The following is an 11,010-nucleotide window of genomic DNA, read 5'->3' as shown; positions in this document are numbered from 1 at the left end:
GAGGAGGAAATGGTAATCCACTCCAGTACCCTTGCCTGGGAAATCCTGTGGACAGAGGAGCCTGCCTCCATGGGTTCGCAAAGAGTCAGAAATGACTTAGTGACTGGGCACAAGCACTGCTCTGTCGGGTCCCCAAAGCACAGGCCAGGTCCCGCGCAGTCAGGAATGAAGGAATGGGCCAGACTGCTTCTTCTGGGCTAAGGACTCTGAAATATTTCTCCCTGAGCGCCCACAGGCTAGGAAATACCCACACCTGCCCCACCCTTGCCGCAGGCCCTCGGTCAGCAGACAGGAGGCTTAGACACTTGAATGGCTGGCCTGCGGCAACTCATTCAGAGATGCTGTTTTAGATCTAACTCTTTTGAGGAGCAGCAGTACAGATAGAATGCACAGATTTCGTTCTTTTCTGCTTTTGTCTTTGCAAATATTTTTCATGGGAGAGAGCTCTCATTTTCATACACTTAAAAAAAAAATTTACTTGTTTGGCTGCTCCAGGGCCCAGGTGCAGCATGTGAACTCTTAGTTACAGAGTGTAGGATCTAGCTCCCCGACTAGGGACTGAACCAAGAACCCCTGCATTGGGAGCGTGGAGTCTTAGCCACTGGACTACTAGGGAAGTCCCTCAAGGCACTTTATAAGCAGTCTCCAAAAGAGCTTGAGTGGCGGTACTGGCTCCCTGGAGGGGGGTCACTGCTGGGTCAGGATGGGGATGTGATCTACTGATCTACCCTGCTGATTTGGGTGTGTGATCTACCCTTTGCATCGGATAAAGGGATCCAAGTCTGGGGTGGCATCCTCCAGACAGCTGCTGGCTTCCCCAAAATTCAAAAAGGCTTATTTTAGGGATGAGTGGGATGATCTTGCTTGCCTTCGTGTCCTTGGCCCTGACCTGAGCATCCTTGAGGGTCTGAAGGCCAGTTCTGGGCCATCCCCACATCCCTAGAACTAGGTCCAGAAAGACTGTGTTCTTCAAAGCTGCAGGGCCAATGCCTCCTCCAGGAAGCCTTCCAGCCATGCCTCTTGCCCTCCACTGGGTTCCCCCATTGCAGTATCTTCCTCCATTTGGTCTTGACCACTGCAAAGGCCTTTGCCCAGCTTCATCCCATGTGTGGGGGAAATTAAGGTGGGGGTACCACAGCAGAGTCCTCCTCAGGGCCCCCTGCACTGTGCCAATCCCCAAGTGGTAGTTAAATATATAACAAGTGGTTGTTAATATATAATAACAGCCTTTGGGACTCCACTCATCCTGGATGGTGGGATGAAGCGTTTTAAGAAGGCCAGAGATGGATCATAAGATAGCTGGTGAGTGCCCTTCACAGCTGGGGTTTCATCAGGCTAGAGGAGGGTGCCAGTGAATTGGGGGACAGGGGCTCAGATTCTTTCCCATCTCACTGTATTATCCTTGCATGTCTGTGTGCTAAGTCACTTCAGTTGTGTCCAATTTTTTGCAACCCCATGGACTGTAGCCCACCAGGCTCCACCGTCCATGCGGATTCTCCAGGCAAGAATACTGGAGTCAGTTGCCATTCCCTGCTCCAGGGGATCTTCCCAACCCGAGGATCGAATCCATATCTCTTATGACGTTCATTTCTGCAGGCATCCATATCCTACTGCTTGGTCAACATTTTGTACTTTGGAACACTAGGCCAAAGGCATTGGACTTGATCCTCTGGCTGAGACAGAATTGATTGGAGCGCTTTTCTTTAGAGGGGGCTAGAGAGCCAGGATTTGAGAGAGGAGATTTGAAAAATCACTCCACTGACCCTGTTGATGGACTAGAGTTGAAAAAGAAGGCAAGAGTAGCAATACATTCAGGAAGCTGCTGCTGCTGCTAAGTCGCTTAAGTCGTGTCCGACTCTGTGCGACCCTATAGACGGCAGCCCACCAGGCTCCCCTGTCCCTGGGATTCTTCAGGCAAGAACACTGGAGTGGGTTGCCACTTCCTTCTCCAATGCGTGCAAGTGAAAAGTGAAAGTGAAGTCGCTCAGTGGTGTCCGACTCTTCGCGACCCCAGGGACTGCAGCCCACCAGGCTCCTCCATCCATGAGATTTTCCAGGCAAGAGTACTGGAGTGGGGTGCCCTCGCCTTCTCCGCAGGAAGCTGCTAGGTCTGAATAATAACAGAAATAATGAGGACAATAATAATACTGTGGCACAAAGTGGCTCCTTTTCCATCTGTTTCCTTCTTCCGCCTAGGCACATGGCTGGACTACATTTCCCAGCATCCCTTGCACTAAGGCAAGACCATGTGACTGATCCGGCCAATAGGGTATAAGAGGAGGTGGCTTAAGTCTCTTTCATCCTGATTCTTTAAAAACTTCCCACCTGTGGCTTGTTCAGGCTTTCATTTTTTGCTAGCTGTTTACTGCTGCTGCTGCTGCTAAGTCGCCTCAGTCATGCCCGACTCTGTGCGACCCCATGGACTGCAGCCTACCAGGCTCCTCCGTCCATGGGATTTTCCAGGCAAGAGTACTGGAGTGGGGTGCCATTGCCTTCTCCGTTGCTAGGTGTTTGGGGATAGCTATTCGGAAGAGAGCTGCTCAGGAAACTTGATCTGTACTTGACTGTTGCATATTCAAAAAATAAAACTTTAAAAAAGAATGAAATAAAACTTTACTGAATAACCGACCTCCGCTGAAGTTGGGATTTTCTTATTCTGGCCATTTGTTTACTCAAGAATTTCTCCAATTCGGTACCATTAAAATTTGGGATCAGATAAATCTTTAAAGGAGATCAGTTCTGGGTGTTCATTGGAAGGACTAATGTTGAACGTGAAACTCCAATACTTTGGCCACCTGATGTGAAGAGCTGACTCATTGGAAAAGACCTTGATGCTGGAAAAGATTGAAGGCGGGAGGAGAAGGGGACGACAGAGGATGAGATGGTTGGATGGCATCACCGATTCAATGGACATGAGTTTGGGTAAACTCCGGGAGTTGGTGATGGACAGGGAGGCCTGGCGTGCCGGGGTAATGGGGTTGCAAAGAGTCAGACATGACTGAGCGACTGAACTGAACTGAAATGAAATCTTTTTATAGGCGATAGTCCTGTGAATTGCAGGATGCTAAGCAGCATCTCCAGCTTTTACCCACTAGATGCTAGGAGCACCCCACTCCCCGCCCCTGTGCACCCCTCCCACCACAGTTGTGACAACAGAAATTTCCCCAAACATTGTCAAGTGTCCCTGGCTAGGCTGAATCACCCCCAATAAAGAGCCTTTTGTTGTTGTTTTGTTTCAGTCCTGTGCAACTCTTTGCGACCCCATGGACTGTAGCACTGCGAGGCTTCCATGTCCTTCACCATCTCCCGGAGCTCGCTCAAACTGATGTCCATTGAGTTGGTGATGCCATCCAACCATCTCATCCTCTGTCGTCCCTTTCTTCTCCTGCCTTCAATCTTTCCCAACACCAAGATCTTTTCTAATGAGTCGGCTCTTTGCATAAGGTGGCCAAAGTATTGGAGCTTCAGTATCAGTCCTTCCAGTGAATATTCAGGGTTGATTTCCTTTAGGATTGACTGGTTTGATCTCCTTGCAGTCCAAGGGACTCTTTTTAACAGCACAGTTAGAAAGCATCAATTCTTCAGCATTCAGCCTTCTTTATGGTCCAACTCTCACATCCATACAGTCTATTCTGATTATACAAGTAGATACATTTAGGGAGACCCTTGAACATTTTGGGAACAGGGACTCAATGTGGCCGCAACTAAACTCACCACATCATCCTCCCCCATCCCCACCTCCACCTACTCCTCCCTCAGCTTTCTATTTCAATGTAGAGCCCACCTTAGGGTCATCACTGACATTTTCTTTTCCAAAGTCCTGTTTGTCTCACTTCTTGGATAACTATTCAATCCGTCCATCTAATTCTTTCAGTCTCCATCCACGCTTGGTTGCCTGGACTGATGCTGTAGCCACTTCCCAGGGGGCCCTGCTCTCCCTCCTGCCCTCTACAGTGCCTTCGCCACACAGCAGTCAGAGAGACAGCTTTTCAAAATGCAGTTGTGGACTTCTCTAGCGTTCAGTGGTTAGGACTGCACTTCCACTGCCAGGGGCACAGGTTTGGTCCATGGTGGGGGAATTAAGATCACGCATGCCGGGTGGACAAAACAAACAAAGCAAAATGTAGTTGTGATTATAGGCCCAGCTGGGGCTGGGGCAACTGCTCCCAGGAAAACTCCCTCACGTGACAATTGGTGGGAGGCGTCAGTTCCTTGCTAAGTGGCCTTCTTGGGCCTCCTCACAACATGGCACCTGGCTTCCCCTGCAGCGAGTGACAAGAGTGGGGTTGGGGAAAGCTACAGTGCCTTCTATGATCTGGTTTCAGAAGCCTCATAAGTATCAGACACAATCAGTTCTGCCATATTTTGTTAGAAATAAGTCACTAAATTCAGCCTATAGTCATAGGGAAGAGAATTAAGCTCCATATTTTATTTTAGTATTTTTTTAATTGATGCAGCATTATTATTCTTTCTATTTTTTATTCTGGCCACTCTACATGGCATGCAGGATCTTCGTTCCCCCACCAGGGATCAAACTCATGTCCCCTGCAGTGGAAATGGGTCCTAACCACTGGACCATCAGGGGAGTCCCAGGCTTCACCTTTTTAAAGCAATGTCCAAAATGTGTGGACTTAGTTTTAAAAATTACATTTCCCAGCCAATTCCTTGGAAAATTCTGTTGAATCCACTTTCAAAAATCCTTCTAGATAATTACCTTATTATCCTTTCCCTTATCACTATCCTGGTTCAGCAACCCAAGTGTCCATCAAAGGATAAATAAATACACAAGTGTGGTCCATCTATATGGGAATATAATTCAGCTTTAAAAAGGAAGGAGATTTTGACATCTGCTACAAAAAGGATAATCCTTGAGAATATCATGCTCAGCGAAATAAGCCACACACAGATGGACAAACACTGTCTGATTCCACTCACAGGAGGTCCCTAGAGTATTCAGAACCATGGGACAGAAAGTAGGATGATGGGGGTCAGAGGCTGGGGGATGGGGAGTCAGGGTTTCATGGGCACAGAGTTTCAGTTTGGGAAAGTGAGAGTTCTGGAGACGGATGGTGGGGTGGCTGCACGACAATGTGAATACTTACTGCCACTTAGCTGTGCACTTTAACATGGTTTAAATGGTGAATTTTATGTTATATGTATTTTACCACAGTTTGAAATTTGTAAAAAGCACTTAACCCTTCTATGGTGCTTCCCGTGTTCCAGGCACCCTGTTACCTCATTTAATCCTCTCCATCATCTGTGAGTTAGGGATCACAATCCTCAACCCATTTTACAGTTAAGACAACTGAGGATCAGAGAGGAGCAGTGATTTGCCCAAGTGCTTGCAGCCAAGATTAGATGCCCTAACCCCTCTGCATACTGCCCTCGGCAGTTATTATTACTGTTTCCGCTGAAAGTTAAGGACCTGGTTCACAGAGGCACAGAGCTGAGGCAGCTGACATTCCCAGCCACCCTGGCGTCAATGAGAGGCTGAGCTGGAACAGAGACCCTGGAGGGTCTGAGTCCACACAGCCATTGCAGACTTTCTTTGTGAAAATCAGCAAAGGGGCCTGCACTGGGCTGTGGGTTCTAGTCTCCACTTTTGTCTCCTCTCTGGACTTCAGCTTTTCTTACTGCAAAGCTTGAAAGGATGCTAAGGAACCAGCCAAGAGAAATGGGTACCTGGAGCCCAGGAGTCCAAAATACAGGCTCTCTGGGCTTCAGGTTCATCTTTAAAATGAAGATTAGGGAGTTGCCTGGTTGCCTAGTGGTTAACATTCCGAACTTTCCCTGCCATGGCCCGGGTTCAGTGCCTGGTCGGGGAGCAGAGCTGGCAAGCCATGCGATGTGGCCAAAAAAACCCTAAACGCTACTGAGACTGCCAGCTCTGAGGTTCCTATGCTGTGAGGCCTCGCCAGAGTTGCTTCTATTTCTGAGCCTCAGTTTCCCCATCTATAGAACTCAGATTGATCCACCACCTCTCCATTCAGATGTCTCGGGATTAACATCTACAAACAGTATCAGCCTGAGTAAGCGCTCACTCCAGTGGCGATGGCTCCACCATTGCGACCCCAGCTGAGGGTCTTCTGGAAAACTGTGGCCCACACGTGGGGTGGGGGGTGGGCTGCACCCTCCCCGCCGACCGCCTCCCCACTGGGGCCTCAGATTCAGGGGACCACACAGGCGGGCGTTGGGAACACTTCCTGTGTGGTGGCCGCCAGTGCCTACTGGGCCAGGTGTGCCAACCAGAGAAGCAGCTGGGGCTGCCTCACTTCCTGCCCCGGATGGGGGCACCTATCATGCTCCTTTGCCCCCATCCCCAAAATAACATCCCCCCCCCGGAACTGAAGCCACCCGCACCAGCTGCAGCCTTCAACGTAGGGGACATATGACAGGCGGCGCAGGGGTGGGGGGTGGCCAGCAGCTGCCAGCATAGCGCCTGTCTCGCTGGAAATGTCCCCCCCACCCCCTCCTCTGCTGCCACCTCCGGCATTCCAATCCCAAGGGGGTGACCTGGCCTTCCCCAAGGTCCGGACACAGAGCTCCGAGCAGGCAGGACGGCTGGGGGGAGGGGACATCTCTGCCACCCTGGGTGACAAAGGACCCTCTCTGGCCAGAGCCCCTGGACTCAAGGTGCCTCCAATCTTCACCTCAAGGGACCGTTTGAGGGGGAAGGGGCCGGTTGCCAGGACAACAGCACCCCACCTCCACCGGGGAACAAAGGGGCAGCCGAGAGAGCCAAGGACTGCCCGTTCTCTCGCCGCCAACGTGACTGGCACATCCTGGCAGCTGGCGCTCGCAGGGCCGGGCCAGAGCCTCCAGGCCTGGCCACCCCACACAAGGCCACTCAGTGTGGAGGCGGTGGGGGGCAGGTGGCTGCATCCCTGAGGGATCTGGTTCCTGGTTAGCAGCCCCTAGGCCTCTGTCCTTCCGGTACTTTCTGACAAGGAAGTCTGAGCTGCAGAACTTCACAGAAAGGCCAGGGGGCCTCCAATGTCCAGCTCCGAGCTGGATGGGCCACCAGGTTGGAGGGGACAAAGGCCCCGTAGATGTCCTCCTGCTGCCCAGACCCCTGGCCCTGCATTCTGGGCCTGGGGGTGCCCAGTGTGGACCCCGCCTCCCACCCTGCACTAGCCTGGGAGGGGCTGGCCCAGGAAACATCTCCCCTCCCCCAAGCCTCGCAGGGGGCATCGGGCAGCTGGCGCCACCCGGGCGGGAGGGCGGGGACAGGCCAGGGCCTGCATGTTAAAAGACCCCCAGCTTCCCGCAGTGAGCAGACCGTGGAGACAAAACCTTGCCTTCCGCCATCAGACCACAGTCGATCAGGCTGTCCACCCACTGGCCATGGGTGGGGGAGACAAGGGGGCAGGTCTGTCCTGGCTGGGGCAGGGTTACCAGAAAAAAGTACAGGTCCCGCAGGTAAATGAGTTATTTCTCAATGTGTGTCCCTTGCAATCCTTGGGACATATTTATACTGAAGAAATATTAACTGTGTAACCTGAAATTCACATTTGGCCAGGGGTCCTAGATTTTTATATGCTAAACCTGCAATGATAGGCCAGGAGTTCTAGGAGAGGCAAAACTGCTTACCAGTGTCCCCCCAGACTTTCTCCACTGCTGGTCCCAGCCTCAGGGTCACCCCACTGTATGCCCCACCGCTGGATTTCCAGCCAGACGTTCATGTCAACCTTACTTTCCAAACCTTGGCCTGTCACCCTCTAGAAGTGTCTCTCCCAACTTCCCACCACCCCCAACAGACAGGGCCATGAGTTCCTGCCTGCCCCTCAGATATCCATTTGCCCTTCCCTGAATCTCGAAGCTTCCACCCTTGTGTCCCCAGAGATCTGAACAGGGCCCCTCCTCTGCTCTGAATCCAAAGTTGCACCCATTATTCCCACAATTAAGACCCCAAACCTCTGCTGCACACTGGAAGCCCCTTCCCCAGCAGGGCTCCAATCAACCCCTACTACCAATTCCCAGTCCCTCCTTCCTCAAAGGAGCCATGGTTTCCCCAAAGCCTCCTGTTCTCTCAGGTCCCCAGGTAGGGCCCATCGCCCCAACCTGAGTCAGGTCCCATCCCTCCTCTGCCCACAGCCTTTCATGGCTCCCACCTTCTTTAGAGCAAAAGCCCAAGCCCTCCTCTCAGCCCACAAGGTCCTGCACGACCTGCCCATCCCCTCCCTGCCCTCTCCTCCTCCATCTCTCCCCCTTGCTCACTATGCTCCAGTCACGGAGTCTTCCTCGCTGTTCCTCCAACATACCAGGCACAGTCCTGTGCCAGGGCCTTTGCACACCTGTTACTACCGCCTGGAGCACACATCCTCCTGAAAGCCACATAGTTCCTCCAAAAGCCTCGCTTCCTCCAGGTCTCAGCTCAACTGTCACCTCCATGGTAAAGCTTCCCAGGTCTACCTTATTTAAATTGTAAACCACCCCAACTTCCCATCTCCTTTTTCCACTATATTTTTCTCTGTACCTCCTACCACGTTCTAATACACTAAGGGTTGAGAGTTGTACGGGCTCTGTCTCCCCCTTTAGGATGTCAGCTCCATGAGGGCAAGGAGGTTCTGTCTGGCTCACAGCTGTATCCTGAGGAGGGTACACAAGAGGTACTTAATAAATGTGTCTGGAATGAATAATCATCACTGTTTCTGGAATATCCTCCTGTGCCCCCTTTTCTACCTTTCAAGACTTACCTGAAGCAGATGGGCTCATTTTCCTCTTCCAGGTTTCCTCTATCCACAGGATGACCTAAGAAATCCTTCAAATGCTCCAGCATGCCCCTGCTGCCCCTGCTCCAGAAACTTCTGTGGCTCCCCAGTGCCCTCAGGATTCTACCAGCCTGGCCCTTGTTGCTGACCTGTCTAGCTCCGTCTCCCCTCCCTGACACTCCCCAGCCCATGGCCATGGTCTACCCTCTAACTTTACTCTGCAGCTTCACCCTCTCTGTTCTCTCTGCCTGGAACAACTCTCTAATACCTTCACCTGCCTGACCCCTGTTTTCCATCTCTCAGGCCTCAGATTAGATATCACCTCCTCCTAGAAGGCTTCCGGGACCACTCTCCACATCTAAGTCCAGTGCCTTCTCTGGGCCCCACCATCCCCATGCACCCCATCATAGCCCCAACCAACTCTATTTCATCCACCTGGTCACCAGGGGCAACTTGTCATCCATCAGACACAGGAGACCCAGGGCCCGCAGCACTTTCAGGGACCCACAGAATGGTTTCATTTTAATTTCTCTTAAAATCAAAAGAAAAAATGAATAAAATAATACCAACGCAATTGTAAGAGATCATTTTTCCTGAAGGGAGGCATCTGATACAGAACAAGGGTCTCAGGCCTGTCAAGGTCTAAATGGGGGCCCAGCTGCCCCCATGTGGGTCTCCCCACTCAACTATGAGTGCCATGAAGGCAGAGATCGAGACTGGGTCCCCACGGCTGCCTGGCAGTGCTGGCACACAGCAAGCACTTAATAATTGTTTGTTGAACGATTGAATATCCAGTGAGTCGCTGGGTCCTCACAATCAGATCTGACCTGCCTGGTGCATCATAGGAGATGCTTGATAAATGGATGGCTGGAGGAAGGGTCAGAGGGCAGACTGACCGCGGTCCCAATCTGGGAGCAGCAGCGCCACCTTGTGGCATGATTCTGGCCTGCCTTTCCCTGTTCAGTGGAAAAGTCCTGGGAGTTTCAGAACCCTTCCACGGGAAGGGAATTGAGAGGAGGAGAAGGAGAAAGAGAAGGAGGAGGAAGCAGACAGTGATCTCAGAAACAAAGACCTTAGACACAAACCCAGCAGCCACCCATTTGTGGCTGTGTGTCCCAGGGCTGATTACAACACCTCTTGAATCTTCAGTTTCCTCATCCAGAAAATGGGAACAATCAAAATCAAGCTGCTGAATAATGTAAAAAAAAAAAAAAAAGCTCAGAAAACAGCAGCAATTTCTTACCTGCCACCCTAGGGCTCCTGGGAACAGGTGCTGTCCTCAAGGAGCCCCCCACCCAAGGCTGGGAAGTGACAGAGTTTTCAGGACGACAAGGCTGGAGCAGAGAAATGGACATGGGTTTGGGGGTAGGGTTGTCAGGTCCAGTCAAGACAATAAAATAAATAGGATGCCCTGCTCGATTTGAATTTTAGGCCAACTCTGAATAATTTTTTTAGTATAAATAGATCCAGTACTTCACAGAATACACTTAAACCCCCAAAAGGTATATTTTTCTTGACCTGAAATTCAAATTTAATTGTCCATTCTGTGTTTTATGTGGCAACCTTAGCCTGGACGAGCCTGGGGAGGCAGGCAGGAAGGCTTCCAGGAGGAAGAGGCAGTGGTGCTAAGAACCCATGGTGTGGCCACCTTTCCTTCCCCTCCCCACCCACGCGTGCACTCCTGGCTGTGCTCACAAGAGACTGGAGGTGGAGACGATCCCCATACCAGGGTTGAAGATGTGGGACAAAATCATCAAGACCTTATTTTCCAAATCAGAACTGAGTTACATCCCCTTGACCAGGGGTATTTTGGCTACATCCCAGCACTGAAGGCCACTCAGAAGCTGAAGGCTACCTACCAGTCATACATATGTCCTGGTGACTTCCCAGCTGTGTGACCTTGGACAAATCACTTCTCTGAGCTCTGCCCATCCCAGACCCATTCTCCTCTAGCTCTCTCCCTCTCCTCATTTTTCTTGTCAAATCATTTTTTAAAATATTTAATTAATTTATTTGGCTGTGCTGGGTCTTAGTTGTGGCATGTAGGATCTAGTTCCCTGACCGGGGATCAAACCCAGGCCCCCTGCTTTGGGAGCACAAAGTTGTAGCCACTGGACCACCAGGGAAGTCCCTCCATCATGTTTTAACTGCATCTCCAATTCAAAGTTTCATCTAGTCAAAGCTATGGTTTTTCCAGTATTCACTACAGATGTCAGAGTTGGGCTATAAAGAAGGCTGGCTGAGTGCTGAAGAACTGATGTTTTCGAACAATGGTGCTGGAGAAGACTCTTGAGTCCTT

The sequence above is a fragment of the Oryx dammah genome, unplaced genomic scaffold (genome assembly GCF_014754425.2).
Source record: "Oryx dammah isolate SB20612 unplaced genomic scaffold, SCBI_Odam_1.1 HiC_scaffold_5, whole genome shotgun sequence".
NCBI lineage: Eukaryota > Metazoa > Chordata > Mammalia > Artiodactyla > Bovidae > Oryx > Oryx dammah.
The sequence above is the reverse complement of the archived record's forward strand: the minus strand, read 5'-3'. Positions refer to the sequence as shown.